We start from the raw sequence: 18,520 nt of genomic DNA on the forward strand, positions 1-18,520 counted from the left end.
AGCTACAACTACCTTGTATTTTCCATGTATCCATTTGTTCTGTTTATCTAATGTATCTAACCGATCTACCATCCCATAGATTAACATTGCCCCCATGATCAATGAACTTTTTTTTTTGCCTGGGGTTCGTCCTAAAATACCCTCAAGTTACTGCCCCCAATCCACAAGAAAAATGGTTAAACAACTATGACGAAACACCTATAACATCGCCGGGCAGTAGTCCTGATTTGCATATCAAGCCTCGCTCCTGTTAAGACCTAAAGCGCATGCGCACCAATTCCGGTGCGTTCCACCAATGCGTTTCAGAGACCGGAAATAGGTTTACTTCAGTCCTGGAGCTGAAATATTTCACTTAAAAGCGCCCCCTCTTTGTCTCCCCAGTCTTTACCACCCTGGCGACTAAAGACCTATAGTGATAAGAGGTGTACTTGTGTGCACATTTAAAGAAATCTGCCGGGATTTGATAATTAAGAAAAGAGTATGCGTTCCACCGTGAAAAACATCACTTCCACATCACTTGTTTTTGGCGCCCATTTGAAAATCTCAGCCCCTGATTAGGGTTCTAGTATAAAAACCCTGATATTTCACTGTTGTTGTTTGACTGCCTATTACTGCTCCTAAGGAGCGTTGAGCTTCACCTGCTGTTTATTCCAATAAAGCATTTAACAAGAAGTACCTGCTACAAGGCTGCTGTTTCTTCCAGGGATTCTACAAGCGATCCAGGCGAGGGAGGTAGTTCTGTGGGTGTCTTGAGCTTTATCCTACAGGACCCCTCCCTAGTGAAGTGAGTAGATACGTATTTCTACCTTGTTTTCACCTTCCATTGTTTTCAATGCTTTTATTCAGACTATGTTGAATATTTTGGACCAACGGTCTGCTATTGTCGTGTTGATACTCTGAAGGGTACTGGAGACACTACGATAGGATACTTATCCATGACCTCATCCCCGTCTCGGATTTATCAAACACGTTAAAGTGGGAATTTCCACCCCCGACTAGTTTATAGTTGGAATATAATACTATATATCCGATTGGCGCCTTTATTGGGGGTCACCATCTAAGGCATATATTTATATTCCTATATATATATATATATATATATATATATATATATATAGATATACCTTACCCCTTCTGTTCCTTCACTGCTATGGGGCCCAGGGCAAGAGGGGCCCAGTTAGGATCATCTCCTCTTCTACTTGGTCAGGACTCTACCCTCTAAAGGAACAACTTTTAGCAAATGGCCCAAGGGTCATTGAAAAGGGTTTAGGCGGAAACCCTTCTGTCCTGTATGGGGTGCCTGGTTTTATCCTTGCTATGGGGCTCTTACTTCTCTATGTACACCACCTTCTCAAGATGGCTCTAAATTGCTTCCACAAGCAGCCAACATTGGTGCAGACAGAACTATGGTATAGGTGAACTGCCTATGGTAGTTACGTTCCTGATCTTCAGGTATGGCTATTTGCTATTATTACATCTTGTATGCTGGTCCTGGTTACTTGTGGTGTTAATTGTGCTAATATGTTTGTACTCTTCAGTTCTGTATTGCAGGGGTTAAGCTTTCCTTGCTGTTTGTGTGTCTGCACGTGATGGACTAATGAGTTTGTTAAGTCCGCTACTTAGTTCTTAGTTCTGTGTCAGTACAGTGGATGTCCATTGAGCGCTATAATCTGCCCTGTTTGAGCAACTTTCTTGACTCGCATGTCTCTGTTGCTTGGTTCCGATTTGGAGTTTGTCTGTGCCTTAGTCTTAGTTCTTGTTGGTGCCTGGGTTGTTCTGGTTATGTCAGTCTGAATTCTGTCTTGTTTGTTTGCTAAGGTCTGTTTCTTGTGTTGTCTACCTAGCCACAGTACACTGAGACCATCCCTGGAGGTAGCGGTCTGGTCCCTAACCTGCAGCAAAATCCACATCCCTGTACAGGGGTTAAAAGGTGATTATTGGGAGAGCATCAGTATATTGCCCTTAGGGTTTGGCCAACTATCAAACTGGTTACTTGGCACATTGTCCATACACATGTCTGTAACAAACTACTTGCATTTTCCATTTAATAATAATTCTGGAGCATCTATTATAATTCTATGTTGTACCATTCCTTTATTATTCCTTTTAGAAGTTATAAAATAATTACTATCAGTTTGCAATGAAAGTGATGGATGTTACCAGTTGTGGGTGTCCCCGCAGAGTCTGACACTATCCAATCAGTGTTTCCAGTGTCAGACTGTTTAGGGACACACCCCAAACTGGTAACACCTATCTGGACCTTTATTGCAAACTGCTAGCAATTCATTCATAACTCCTATAATGAATAATAAAGGAATGGTACAACATATAGTCATAAGAATAGATACTCCGGAATTGTTACTACATGTCGAATACAAGTATTTGCTGAAACAGAAATGTCAGTAGCGGTTATATGTCCTCCCTCTTTGAGTTGGCGGGTAGGTTAGGGTTGCTCGAATAGCTTAGCTCAATTTTGTGGAAGAGAGATGAGAAAGTAACTTATGCTCCTTGCTATGTGCTTGAATATAAGGAAAGAAGGAAAATGATATGGCTGGGGATTTAGACTTCAAGTCAGAGAGAAAAAAAGATCATATAGGGCATTGCTATTATAACTAGTGTTGAGTGATTTAAGTATCCAAAGTGGACATCGATCCAAATTTCAGGGAAAAGTTGATTCACCGTGAAGCCAAATTTCCTAGTGCTTCATGGTAATGAATCAATTTTCCCTTAAATGGTGGTAAAAAAAATCATTAAAAAAAAATCATACTCACCTCATGCATTTGCAGCCATCCTGCTTGAAGATCCCACGCCAAATCCCCTGTGCGGTGATGTAAGACGTCACCATGCCAGCCAGCATGATGACATCATCATGCACCGCTCGAGATTTCACGCTGTATCTCTGAGCAAGATGGCAGTGACTGCCTCTTCGCACTCAAATGGATAATGTACGTACAATATTTTTTTTGTTTTGTTTTATCATTAACCCCTGAAAGGCCTTAATATTATTCTCAGATGCCACGATCAGCGATAAACCCTACTTCTGAGGGGTTCACTGACGGGGTCGGTGCAATCGCTGTTCCTCATTGCGCCTGCAACTTATCCTGCGGTGTTTTAATTCATAGGCCTAAATCCCTAGAAGAGACTGACCATTTTTTTCAAAATTGCTGATATCATGAATTATTGCAAAATAATAACATCAGGAAACAACATGAAATTCAACATGAAATCTTAATAATGTTGGGTTGCCCTAATTTAGCTACAATAGGTTGCTCAAAGCGTTAACTGAAGAACTTAAAGCTTTTAGTTTAGCTATTGTATTGAGAAGTTGAAGTGACATGGGGAGCAATAGCTTTGTGTTCCATTCGTAGCGTGACATCTGTTCACAAAGCTTTTTTTCTATTTTTGGTTAAAGAATGGTTTATCATATTCATGTATTTTCTATTAAAGACATTGAGGGCTTCTGTGTTGAATTCCTGATTTTATCTTATAATCTTAGATTTTCATATCACTGATTCTAAATTTCCATTGTGTTACTGTATTTCCATTGTGTATTACTTGCTGTCCCTTTTTTCCTTTCAGCAGAAATAATGAGTGATATAGTATGAAGAATCAGAACTATTGGCTGGCTTCTAAAGCCAGGCAACAGTGTTCACCAATACAATTTAAATAATATTGCGCAGTCGGACTTACAGTTTATGCAAGAATGGTATTATTTCAATATAATTGGTTGATAATGATCAAAAATTTCCATTTCACATTGAACAATCTAATTACAAAGATTACAAAGGGTATAAAGAACAATTGTGAAAAAGAAGAATGTCTCTGAATGATTTCATGAAGACTTTTTGTTAGACTGTCGGCTGACTACAGCCAAGCTTAACGTCAATCATTAAGAAGTAAATAAAACTGTCACTCACGATGACTAAAAAAAGAAAGTGATCATTGAAAGGTTTATATCATCCTGTTGACACAAAGAGATCCATGTGACAATATACTGTACACCACCTAAGCCTTGACAAGGCCATGACTAGTTTTAAATGTGAGGCCCTGGAAGCTCAATGTGATGTTGAATATTGACAGAATGATTTTAAGTATTATTCATTATTTAAATACCACACTTGTATTCTGCACTTTAAGGGCGCATTCACACAAAAGTGTTTTGGTTCCACATCCGAGTCGCATTTTTTGCGGCTCGGATATGGACCCATTTGAAGGGTTAAATAGAATAAGCTATATGATCTGTATGAAGGACAGGAGGTTGGGTGACATCATACTAGAGGGTGAATATATATTTACATTGACCTTCTGTCTGTTTAACCACCTCCCGACCGCTGTACGCGTATATGCGTCCGGGAGGTGGTTGCTTTACTCCTCCTGGACGCATATACGCGTCTTCTCGCGAGACGCGAGATTTCCTGTGAACGCGCGCGCACAGGCGCGTGCGCTCACAGGAACAGAAGGTAAGCGAGTGGATCTCCAGCCTGCCAGCGGCGATCGCTCGCTGGCAGGCTGGAGATCCGAATTTTTTAACCCCTAACAGGTATATTAGACGCTGTTTTCATAACAGCGTCTAATATACCTCCTACCTGGTCCTCTGGTGGTCCCTTTTGTTAGGATCGACCACCAGAGGACTCAGGTAGGTCAGTACAGTCCCACCAAACACCACACTACACTACACTACACCCCCCCGTCACTTATTAACCCCTTATAAACCCCTGATCACCCATGATCACCCCATATAAACTCCCTGATCACCCCCCTGTCATTGATCACCGCCCTGTCATTGATCACCCCCCTGTCAGGCTCCGTTCAGACGTCCGTATGATTTTTACGGATACATGGATCGGATCCGCAAAAAGCATACGGACGTCTGAATGGAGCCTTACAGGGGGGTGATCAATGACAGGCGGGTGATCACCCATATACACTCCCTGATCACCCCCTGTCATTGATCACCCCCCTGTAAGGCTCCATTCAGACGTCCGCATGATTTTTACGGATCCGATCCATGTATCCATGGATCCGTAAAAATCATGCGGACGTCTGAATGGAGCCTTACAGGGGGGGTGATCAGTGACAGGGGGGTGATCACCCTGATTACCCTGATCACCCCCTGTCATTGATAACCCCCCTGTAAGGCTCCATTCAGACGTCCGCATGCGTTCTGTGGATCCGATCCATGTATCCATGGATCCGTAAAAATCATGCGGACGTCTGAATGGAGCCTTACAGGGGGGGTGATCAGTGACAGGGGGGTGATCACCCTGATTACCCTGATCACCCCCTGTCATTGATAACCCCCCTGTAAGGCTCCATTCAGACGTCCGCATGCGTTCTGTGGATCCGATCCATGTATCCATGGATCCATAAAAATCATGCGGACGTCTGAATGGAGCCTTACAGGGGGGGTGATCAGTGACAGGGGGGTGATCACCCTGATTACCCTGATCACCCCCTGTCATTGATAACCCCCCTGTAAGGCTCCATTCAGACGTCCGCATGCGTTCTGTGGATCCGATCCATGTATCCATGGATCCGTAAAAATCATGCGGACGTCTGAATGGAGCCTTACAGGGGGGGTGATCAGTGACAGGGGGGTGATCACCCTGATCACCCCCTGTCATTGATAACCCCCCTGTAAGGCTCCATTCAGACGTCCGCATGCGTTCTGTGGATCCGATCCATGTATTCATGGATCCGTAAAAAATCATGCGGATGTCTGAATGGAGCCTTACAGGGGGGGTGATCAGTGACAGGGGGGGTGATCACCCTGATCACCCCCTGTCATTGATAACCCCCCTGTAAGGCTCCATTCAGACGTCCGCATGCGTTCTGTGGATCCGATCCATGTATCCATGGATCCGTAAAAATCATGCGGACGTCTGAATGGAGCCTTACAGGGGGGGGGTGATCAGTGACAGGGGGGTGATCACCCTGATTACCCTGATCACCCCCTGTCATTGATAACCCCCCTGTAAGGCTCCATTCAGACGTCCGCATGCGTTCTGTGGATCCGATCTATGTATCCATGGATCCGTAAAAAATCATGCGGACGTCTGAATGGAGCCTTACAGGGGGGGTGATCAATGACAGGGGGGTGATCAGGGAGTCTATATGGGTGATCACCCCCCTGTCATTGATCACCCCCCTGTCATTGATCACCCCCCCCCCCCCCTGGTAAGGCTCCATTCAGACATTTTTTTTGGCACAAGTTAGCGGAAATTTTTTGTTTGTTTTTGTTTTTGTTTTTTCTTACAAAGTCTCATATTCTACTAACTTGTGTCAAAAAATAAAATCTCACATGGACGCACCATACCCCTCACGGAATCCAAATGCGTAAACATTTTTAGACATTTATATTCCAGACTTCTTCTCACGCTTTAGGGCCCCTAAAAAGCCAGGGCAGTATAAATACCCCACATGTGACCCCATTTCGGAAAGAAGACACCCCAAGGTATTCCGTGAGGGGCATATTGAGTCCATGAAAGATTGAAATTTTTGTCCTAAGTTAGCGGAAAGTGAGACTTTGTGAGAAAAAAAAAAAAAAAAATCAATATCCGCTAACTTATGCAAAAAAAAAAAATTTCTAGGAACTCGCCAGGCCCCTCATTGAATACCTTGGGGTGTCTTCTTTCCAAAGTGGGGTCACATGTGGGGTATTTATACTGCCCTGGCTTTTTAGGGGCCCGAAAGTGTGAGAAGAAGTCTGGGATCCAAATGTCTAAAAATGCCCTCCTAAAAGGAATTTGGGCCCCTTTGCGCATCTAGGCTGCAAAAAAGTGTCACACATGTGGTATCGCCGTACTCAGGAGAAGTTGGGGAATGTGTTTTGGGGTGTCATTTTACATATACCCATGCTGGGTGAGAAAAATATCTTGGTCAAATGCCAACTTTGTATAAAAAAATGGGAAAAGTTGTCTTTTGCCAAGATATTTCTCTCACCCAGCATGGGTATATGTAAAATGACCCCCCAAAACACATTGCCCAACTTCTCCTGAGTACGGCGATACCAGATGTGTGACACTTTTTTGATGCCAAGGTGGGCAAAGGGGCACATATTCCAAAGTGCACCTTTCGGATTTCACCGGTCATTTTTTACAGATTTTGATTGCAAAGTACTTCTCACACATATGGGCCCCTAAATTGCCAGGGCAGTATAACTACGCCACAAGTGACCCCATTTTGGAAAGAAGACACCCCAAGGTATTCCGTGAGGGGCATGGCGAGTTCCTAGAATTTTTTATTTTTTGTTGCAAGTTAGTGGAATATGAGACTTTGTAAGGAAAAAAGAGAAAACAAAAAAAATCATCATTTTCCGCTAACTTGTGACAAAAAATAAAAAATTCTAGGAACTCGCCATGCCCCTCACGGAATACCTTGGGGTGTCTTCTTTCCAAAATGGGGTCACTTGTGGGGTAGTTATACTGCCCTGGCAATTTAGGGGCCCAAATGTGTGAGAAGTACCTTGCAATCAAAATGTGTAAAAAATGGCCGAAAGGTGCACTTTGGAATATGTGCCCCTTTGGCAGCAAAAAAGTGTCACACATCTGGTATCGCCGTACTCAGGAGAAGTTGGGTAATGTGTTTTGGGGTGTCATTTTACATATACCCATGCTGGATGAGAGAAATATCTTGGCAAAAAACAACTTTTCCCATTTTTTTATACAAAGTTGGCATTTGACCAAGATATTTTTCTCACCCAGCATGGGTATATGTAAAATGACACCCCAAAACACATTGCCCAACTTCTCCTGAGTACGGCGATACCAGATGTGTCACACTTTTCTGCTGCCAAGGTGGGCAAAGGGGCGCATATTCCAAAGTGCACCTTTTGGATTTCACCGGTCATTTTTTACACATTTTGATTGCAAAGTTCTTCTCACACATTTGGGCCCCTAAATTGCCAGGGCAGTATAACTACCCCACAAGTGACCCCATTTTGGAAAGAAGACACCCCAAGGTATTCTGTGAGGGGCATGGTGAGTTCCTAGAATTTTTTATTTTTTTGTCGCAAGTTAGTGGAATATGAGACTTTGTAAGAAAAAATAAAAAAAATAAAATCATCATCATTTTCCGCTAACTTGTGACAAAAAATAAAAAGTTCTATGAACTCACTATGCCCATCGGCGAATACCTTAGGGTGTCTACTTTCCGAAATGGGGTCATTTGTGGGGTTTTTCTACTGTTTGGGCATTGTAGAACCTCAGGAAACATGACAGGTGCTCAGAAAGTCAGAGCTGTTTCAAAAAGCGGAAATTCACATTTTTGTACCATAGTTTGTAAATGCTATAACTTTTACCCAAACCATTTTTTTTTTGCCCAAACATTTTTTTTTTATCAAAGACATGTAGAACAATAAATTTGGCGAAAAATTTATATATGGATGTCGTTTTTTTTGCAAAATTTTACAGCTGAAAGTGAAAAATGTCATTTTTTTGCAAAAAAATCGTTACATTTTGATTAATAACAAAAAAAGTAAAAATGCCAGCAGCAATGAAATACCACCAAATGAAAGCTCTATTCGTGAGAAGAAAAGGAGGTAAAATTCATTTGTATGGTAAGTTGCATGACCGAGCGATAAACGGTGAAAGGAGTGTAGTGCAGAAGTGTAAAAAGTGCTCTGGTCATGAAGGGGGTTTCACCTAGCGGGGCTGAAGTGGATAAGGAACTGTTCCTAGTCAGCACTATTGTAATGAGAGCCGCAGCTGTTCTTGTATGTATGTATGTATGTATGTATGTATGTATGTATGTATGTATAGATGGAAGTATAAAAGGCCCGTCTGGTCAAGAATAAACTCAGAGCTGTTACTGACATCAGACTATGTGTCTCCAGGCCTGTCTCTGGGGACAAAGAAAGGAATCAATGTGCATTGAGAAGGAAACGATACTTTCAGCTGGGGGCTCTGTCCGGGTTAGAAAATACAGGAATTCGGTAAGTACGGAAGATTCCTGTCTTTAAAGACTGGGGACATTCCGATGCTTTCCGAAATTTTTTCTGTTGCTTCTATTTTGAATCCACTTTAGACACACTGAAAGGAACAGTATATATCTTTAGGCAAGATAAACTATAAATAGACTACTGGCCAAGTCTAACAGATAAATTATTTAGGGAAGGATTTAAAAGAGGAATTATTTTGGGAAGAATTCAAATAGTGTCTGCACCTTGATTTCTCTTGTCACCCAATTTCTATCGCTTCTTTTCTGTTGCTTTCTTCTGCTTTTTGTTGTTATGAAGCATTAAGTAATTTTTATGCAGAAGGTAAGCAGCAAATGATACTGTGAAAACTGTACTAACTTTATTGTATATGTCCTGGATAACCGTAAGACGCCCCACTTTTTTTTTAAACCCGCTAACCCAAAATTAGTGAACGCAAGTGACGGTTTGAAGGGATAATACTAACAGTCCGTTGAGAAAGAAGTTAAGCATAGACATAAGTCCTCTGACCCAGTTGACAGGAATTGTCGGAGCCTTCACGGTTCAGTACAGCCAGTCCTGGGGAGAGTTTTGCTCTGCCTCCGTCTCAATTAAGTTATAAGAAATGGGTGCAAAGCAAGGAAAGGTCTCTCCACCCCCTCTGAATGTAGGAGAAACATGTAAGGATTATGTAGCCCGGGTCTGTGGGACTGATTATTATTAGTTACTCCCTGAGTGGATAATATGGCAGGATGGACAGAGGGGATGAAAAGTATAAATTTGTTCCCTCGGGAAGGGGATAATGACACCTTCCATATGGATATGGTAAAAGGGTTATGTTTGGGTGACACTGAAGCTTACCCATATTATGGTCCAGACCTCCAGTGGGACATGCAGTATATGAAGTCGGGAGGGGGAAATTTGATTACTTATGCACTATATTGGTATGATAGACCAAATAAAAAGGTTAACAAACAGAAGGCAGAGAACCAGGAGGGATATAGAAACATGAGTTAGAAAAAGAATTGACAAGGGGTTCACTCCAGAAGCCCCCTCCTCCCTATTTAGGAAATATCCCACAGATATATCCATCTCTTTCAAAAGATTACTTAGATTTACTGGCTCGATATACTGCTACCAATATCCAACCACCTACAGCTCCTGCAGCCACCTCCGCAGTTACCACAACCTATGCCTGATCAGAGTGGTCAGGATCCAGCGGCTGGTGCTGTTGGTGCTGGGGATGTCATTTCTCCCATGCGCCTTAGATCACAAAAGAATTTTCCAAAACCTGAACATATACCTCATCATGATGAGGACAGTGACCTTGAGGAACAGTTCCCTTTTATGACTGTAGGGGGACACCTTGTTAAAGAAACCTATTGAAGTAGATGATATTAATAAGATTGTTAAACACTGCCCTAAACCCTCTTCATCTTCATCTGGGACATTTCACTATTTGAAGAGAGCTTGTAAAGGGAGATGTCTGACTCAGGAGGATATGCGCCTTATAATAGATGGGATAGTTGGACACAATTCCCACTGGGATTGGAGTAAGGTCCCCTCTATAAGCACTATAGAGCCTCCGAATATGCCGGCTGGAAATTATAAATTAAATACTGAGGCAGGCATAGACACAATGTGGGAAGAAATTAAGTGTGAAATGGAGAGGTGTTTTCAGACCAGGTCCTTGTTGCCAATTGCTGTAGCCTGTAAACAAAAATCAGGAGAGTCTGTTATAGACTTTTGGAAGTGGTTCACTGAAGTTTGGACTCTGGATGCAGGAATGACTATTCAGGATAATATGCATTCTATGCTCATTCAGACTTTCCTTACCAATCTACAGCCACATCTCCAGCTTACTGTTAAACAAATGATCTCCGAATGGCCTAGTCTTTATAAAGATCAATTCCAAAATAAGTTACTGGCGGGTTGTTTTGAAAAAGACCTAAAGAGGCCGATTACCAAACTCAGGATAGGAATTGTCCCTCAAATCAGCTCAATAGGGGAAGTAGCAGAAGAAGGGGTGGAGAGTCATGCTCTGGAAGCGGAGGGAATAATAAAAATCGTCCCGCAGGTTGCTTTAAATGTGGTAAGACTGACCACTGGATCAGTCGATGCCCTTACCCACTCAGGCAACATGCCCCAAATGAAAACCAAGCTCAAGGCACCCAACCTTACCCACAAGCTCAGATCCGAGATCTTCCCCCACCAGTGCCACAGCCCTGGAATAATACCCCTCATTTCCCAGTAGCCTGGGGGCAGCAGACATTGCAATGAGGATGCCCGGGGGACAGTATCCCAGCATTCACTCTCATCACAAACCACTATAAGGAATCACCACTGATTGTGTTAACCATAGAGGTACGTCCTCTCCCTTTTCTTGTGGATTCTGGTTCTACTAGTAGTACTATATGTGAGGATTATTATAGTGGTCCAAGAGAGAATGCTGAGCCCTCTGTGGGAATTAATGGAATACTGACCAGATCTTATAAAACTCCTCCCCTCTCGATCCAACATCCATACCAGCACCAGTCAATGTTCACACACAGTTTTAGGATCATTCCAAATTGTCCTGTGAATTTATTAGGGAGAGATTTGTTTGTTCTGTTAAAGTTGCAGTTGGGGATTAGCAAGACGAGACACCTACATGTCACATCCTCAGTTATGCCCATTCATGTTCCAAAGGATAATTGTTTTTTATATTTGGAATGCCAACCTGAGGATCCGCTACTTGATCTGGTACCTCCTGAGGTTTGGGCAAATACTGACCAAGAAGTTGGCCTTATCTCTTGTACACCATATAAGGCAATGCTTAAGTCCGGCGCTGCACCTGTTTACATTAAACAATACGCCCTTTCCCCAGAAAAAGAAAAGGGTATTGAGTCTATGTTGATGGAAGAGGCAGGGGTTATTGAGGAAATTATCTCCCCCTATAATACACCTATCAACCTAGTGAGAAAGGCAGATAATACCTTTAGGTTTGTTCAGGATCTCAGAGCGGTAAATGCACAGATCATACTTATAGCCCCTGTGGTTCCAGACGTACCATACCATCTCTGCTATCAGCTATTCCTGCCCATGCAGAGTTTTTCTCTGTTATTGATTTAAAAAAAATTTTTCTGTCCCAGTTGACAAAGAGACACGGCCACTTTTTGCCTTCACATTTAAATGTTGCCAGTATACTTGGTGTAGAATGCCTCAGGGTTATGTAAACTTCCCAGTAGTGTACACCATTGTCCTCCAAGTTACACTGCACCATTGGACTGCCCCTCATGGTTCTGTCCTTCTACAATATGTGGACGATCTCCTCATATGTAGTTCTACTCGAGAGGCCTGCCAGGCAGAAAGTGTTTAGTATTTGGGCTTTGTTCTCAGTAAAGGTGAGAGGAAAATCAGCCATGCCAGAATTACCTCTGTACTGGGTCTGCCCCGCCCACAAACCAAGAAAAACATGTTGACCTTTCTTGGCATGATTGGTTGCTGCCGCCAGTGGATTGCTGATTGTTCCTACTATGATAATATTCTGAGACAAGCCACTAATATTGATATGCCTGACTTCATTAAATAGTCTGATGAAATGTTACAAGCTTTTAGTCATTTTAAATGTGCAATGGTTTCAAGTCCTGAAGGGGGCAGACCCGTCATTCAGTACGTGTAGGCATGTGCACACATACTGCTCCACCATGTTGGTGAAATGCTGCCTCCTGCTAAGACGTTCCATATCAGCTTGTGGATGGCGTGATGTTTCACTTATTTGCCACGGACAATTGTAAAACCATGGCGGGAGTCCTGGCGCAAGATCATGGAGGCAAATTCCGCCCTGTTGCTTTTTTCTCAAAAGTGGTTCCTGTACAGGTTCAGGGCATGCCTGCGTGTCTCAGGAGTTTGGCAGCCTGTGCTATGGTCGCTGAGATGGCCACGCCTATCACCCTAGGTCATCCCACCACTCTGCATACCTCACACAATGTTCAGGCCCTATTGAACAACATACATACGCAACATATGTCAGCACAAAGACTGAGTGGATATGAAGATTTGTTGCTATCTAATCCTCAACTTCATATCAAATACTCAGCACCCACATTCGGTCCAATGGCTATACTGAATGCCCTACTTGGCTACAAGGGAGAGCAGGATGATTTGCCTCCTCCCCATGCATGTACTGAACTTATACATGAACATACCTCACCTAGGCCTGACTTACAGTCCACACCCATTGAAGGAGCACCTGATATTTTTGTGGATGGATCCTGTTCCCGCCCTAATGACAACACTTATCATGCAGGATACACTGTGGTTCAGCTCCCTGATGTTATACTGGAATTGAATCATATACCTTTTCAGTCAGCCCAAGCAGCTGAACTGATTGCCCTCACTAGAGCTTGTTGTCTTTTTGAGGGGAAATATGTAAATGTATACACCGATTCCAAGTATGCCTTTGGGGTAGTACATGATCATGGGGTAATCTGGCAGAGGAGAGGCTTCATAGCTGCAGATGGGAGACAAATCTCACATTCCACCCTAGTACATGATCTCCTGGCCGCCATCCAATTACCAAGCAAAGTTGCTATTATCCATTGTAAGGCACATACTGGTCTCCAAATGCACATAGCTAAAGGGAATGCACTACCTGATCGGGCAGCAAAAGAGGCTGCTATTAGAGTGGCAGCAACAGTTCAAATGCCCTCCCTAGTTCCAGACATTACCCTTACTGAGAATCTACTGCTCAGCCTCCAGGATTTGGCTACCAGTAGTGACAAAATAGAATGGCAGTCAGTAGGTGCAGTACAAGACCCTAATACGGGTCTTATCTGCAAAGAGTGGAAACCATGTATCCCAGTTGCAAGCTCCCCAATTTTAATTGCACAATATCATGGTCTTGGCCATAGGGAAGCACAGGCAACCACTGACCTCATTCGGAGAGATTTTTTTTATACCAGGTCTTAGATCAAAGGTACAATCTTATGTTTTTACAATGTATTATATGTCTTAGAAACAACCCAAAGAATTCAAAGAAGGCCCAACATCAGCATCTGAAATACCCAACTTCACCATTCACTCACTTACAAATTGACTTCACACATATCCCAAAGACAGGAAGAAAGCAGGAGTATGCCCTTGTAATTGTGGATATGTTCTCTAGGTGGCCGGAGGTCTTTCCTACCACTAATAAAACCACAAAATGTGGTAAAAATTTTGTTACAAGAGATCATCCCCAGATGGGGTGTCCTGTTCAAATTGACTCAGATAATGGCCCAGCTTTTGCGTCCAAGGTATGTAAGGAGCTTTCCAAAGCCCTTAGGATTGACTGGAATTTCATCTTCCTTATCACCCACAGAGTTCAGGGGTAGTAGAAAGAATGAATAGAACAATTAAAGAGAAAATAAGGAAAATTACTGGAGGCACATTCACTAATTGGAAAAAGTTCTTGCCTATAGCCCTAGCAGAAATTAGGATGCAGCCTAATAAGAATACTGGTTGCTCACCATTTGAGGTCCTAGAGGGAAGACCCTTCCCCACCCCTTGGGCTCCAAAGACCCCTGTTATAGAAAAAGGGTCTCTAGAAGTAGTACAGGCAGAATATGTGATGAAACTTGTAGAAACTTTAGATCAAATTTAACGAGATGTTGCCCGTGGCACTCCTTTCTCTCCACAGGAACCTACGCATCCTTTCCAACCAGGAGACGTGGTGATAGTCCAGCGCCTGACAAAAGGACGAAAACAGACTAAGTTCCCGTTTGGACCACCCACCCGAGTGGTAGCAGTCACCAGAACAGCGATTCTCACAGAAGAGGCTCCAATCTGGATTCACGCTAGCAGAGTGAAAAGGGTCAAAGAGGGTGAAGCAGGTGTGAATTCCCTGAACAAAGAGGGGAGCACAGAAGAAGTTTCCCTGAAAAGTGCCTTGCCACAGGCTGAAGATGATGACCCCACAATATTCTGGGAGATTTGTTTCTCTGCTGATAATTATTAATCTTTGCGTTTTTTGCCAGTCTGTTTTATTACTACATGTATTTATCACCTAGAGGAGATGAGTTTCTTCTGCGGTGCACCAAATAATCGGCCAGTATATAAAAGAGCTCAGGAGCAAGATCCCTTTGCTCCCGTCTCCTTTTATTCTGAACAGAATAGTATAGTCAGGATGGCGAATGCCCTAAATGTTTGTTCATTGTGCCTTAAAGACTTACAGAGTCCACGGGATCTTATACAAACATGTGTTATTGCTGTGCCTACACCCAATGAATCCCTCCTTGAAGTCTGGTCGATGGCTAACAATACACAATCCTTTATTCCCTTATATGACTTCTGTGGGGAGTGTCAGAAATTAGGAAATAGCAGGGATAATATTAGAATAACTACTATTAACGTGACTGCAGCAGAGACTACTATTAACGTGACAGCAGGATATGACTTTATATTGTGATAATAGAGACATAAAAAGTGGATTATCTAAGAATAGTGTATATGATTATATTGACGACACTTGTAAAAAGAATAGTAGGTTTGCTAGCTCCCTGAATAATTCCATGAGTTGTAATAAGACCGTTGTGACTCCCAGTTTTATCTATAATATAATGATCCCTAAGGGATGGTTTTTGTCTTGTGGTAACAACACTTACAATCACATTTGTGCTATATGTTATTGGCGGTCCCGGCAGCCATGGGGTTAATAGAGGGAGGGGGCTCCCTCTCTCCACCATCGGGGCTGACGCACTGCGATGGCAGCTCCCAATAGTTGCCATGGCATCCGGACGCTTTTGCTTTTGCTGTTGCCACCTACAGGGCATCTGATTGGATTATACTTTGCAATGCAAAGTATAATACAAAGTATAGTACAGCCATCAGCCCCACTGGATCTTCAAGATCCAAGAGGGACTTGATAAAAAAAAAATGTGAAAAAAAATAAAAGTAAAAATAAATAAATAAAAATGTAAAATTAAAAAAATAAATTGCCTTTTCCTAACAAAAAAATACACATATTAGGTATAACCGCGTCCGTAACGACCTCTCTATAAAGATACCACATGATAGACCCTGTCCGATAAACACCATAAAAAAATATAAAAACTGTAAAAAAAAAAACATTTTTGTCACCTTACATCACAAAAAGTGCAACAGCAAGCGATCAAAAAGGCGTATGACCCCCAAAATAGTACCAATCAAACCGTCACCTCATACTGCAAAAAATGGTACCCTATTTAAGACAATCGCCCAAAAAATAAATAAGCTATTGCTCTCCGACTATGGAGACACTAAAACATCATTTTTGGGTTTCAGAAATGCTATTATTGTGTAAAACTTAAATAAATAAGAAAAAGTATACATATTAGGTATTGCCACATCCATAAGGATTTGCTCTATAAAACTGTCACATGACCTAACCCCTCAGATAAATGCTGTAAAAACAAATAAATAAAAACGGTTTCAAAACAGCCAATTTTTTGGTCACCTTGCCACATAAATAGAGTTGAGCGAACACCTGGATGTTCGGGTTCGAGAAGTTCGGCCGAACATCCCGGAAATGTTCGGGTTCGGGATCCGAACCCGATCCGAACTTCGTCCCGAACCCGAACCCCATTGAAGTCAATGGGGACCCGAACTTTTCGGCACTAAAAAGGCTGTAAAACAGCCCAGGAAAGAGCTAGAGGGCTGCAAAAGGCAGCAACATGTAGGTAAATCCCCTGCAAACAAATGTGGATAGGGAAATGAATTAAAATAAAAATTAAATAAATAAAAATTAACCAAAATCAATTGGAGAGAGGTCCCATAGCAGAGAATCTGGCTTCACGTCACCCACCACTGTAAGAGTCCATTTTCATAAATTTAGGCCCAGCACCCAGGCAGAGGAGAGAGGTCCCGTAACAGAGAATCTGTCTTCATGTCAGCAGAGAATTAGTCTGCATGTCATAGCAGAGAATGAGGCTTCACGTCAGCCACCACTGCAACAGTCCATTGGCATATATTTAGGCCCAGCACCCAGGCAGAGGAGGGCGGTCCCGTAACAGAGAATCTGGCTTCATGTCAGCAGAGAATTAGTCTGCATGTCATAGCAGAGAATGAGGCTTCACGTCAGCCACCACTGCAACAGTCCATTGGCATATATTTAGGCCCAGCACCCAGGCAGAGGAGGGAGGTCCCGTAACAGAGAATCTGGCTTCATGTCAGCAGAGAATCAGTCTGCATGTCATAGCAGAGAATGAGGCTTCACGTCAGCCACCACTGCAACAGTCCATTGGCATATATTTAGGCCCAGCACACACACAGGCAGAGGAGAGAGGTCCCGTAACAGAGAATCTGTCTTCATGTCAGCAGAGAATTAGTCTGCATGTCATAGCAGAGAATGAGGCTTCACGTCAGCCACCACTGCAACAGTCCATTGGCATATATTTAGGCCCAGCACACACACAGGCAGAGGAGAGAGGTCCCGTAACAGAGAATCTGGCTTCATGTCAGCAGAGAATCAGTCTGCATGTCATAGCAGAGAATGAGGCTTCACGTCAGCCACCACTGCAACAGTCCATTGGCATATATTTAGGCCCAGCACCCAGGCAGAGGAGGGAGGTCTCGTAACAGAGAATCTGGCTTCATGTCAGCAGAGAATCAGTCTGCATGTCATAGCAGAGAATGAGGCTTCACGTCAGCCACCACTGCAACAGTCCATTGGCATATATTTAGGCCCAGCACACAGGCAGAGGAGAGAGGTCCCGTAACAGACAATCTGGCTTCATGTCAGCAGAGAATTAGTCTGCATGTCATAGCAGAGAATGAGGCTTCACGTCAGCCACCACTGCAACAGTCCATTGGCATATATTTAGGCCCAGCACACAGGCAGAGGAGAGAGGTCCCGTAACAGACAATCTGGCTTCATGTCAGCAGAGAATCATTCTGCATGTCATAGCAGAGAATCAGGCTTCACGTCACCCAAAATTGGAACAGTCCATTGGCATATATTTAGGCCCAGCACCCAGGCAGAGGAGGGAGGTCCCGTAACAGAGAATCTGGCTTCATGTCAGCAGAGAATCAGTCTGCATGTCATAGCAGAGAATGAGGCTTCACGTCAGCCACCACTGCAACAGTCCATTGGCATATATTTAGGCCCAGCACTTAGGCAGAGGAGAGAGGTCCCGTAACAGACAATCTGGCTTCATGTCAGCAGAGAATTAGTCTGCATGTCATAGCAGAGAATGAGGCTTCACGTCAGCCACCACTGCAACAGTCCATTGGCATATATTTAGGCCCAGCACACAGGCAGAGGAGAGAGGTCCCGTAACAGACAATCTGGCTTCATGTCAGCAGAGAATCATTCTGCATGTCATAGCAGAGAATCAGGCTTCACGTCACCCAACATTGGAACAGTCCATTGGCATATATTTAGGCCCCGGCACCCAGACACAGGAGAGGTTCATTCAACTTTGGGTAGCCTCGCAATATAATGGTAAAATGAAAATAAAAATAGGATTGAATGAGGAAGTGCCCTGGAGTCCAATAATATATGGTTAAGGGGAGGTAGTTAATGTCTAATCTGGACAAGGGACGGACAGATCCTGTGGGATCCATGCCTGGTTCATTTTTATGAACGTCAGCTTGTCCACATTGGCTGTA

This window comes from Bufo gargarizans, chromosome 3, assembly GCF_014858855.1.
Source record: "Bufo gargarizans isolate SCDJY-AF-19 chromosome 3, ASM1485885v1, whole genome shotgun sequence".
Lineage (NCBI taxonomy): Eukaryota > Metazoa > Chordata > Amphibia > Anura > Bufonidae > Bufo > Bufo gargarizans.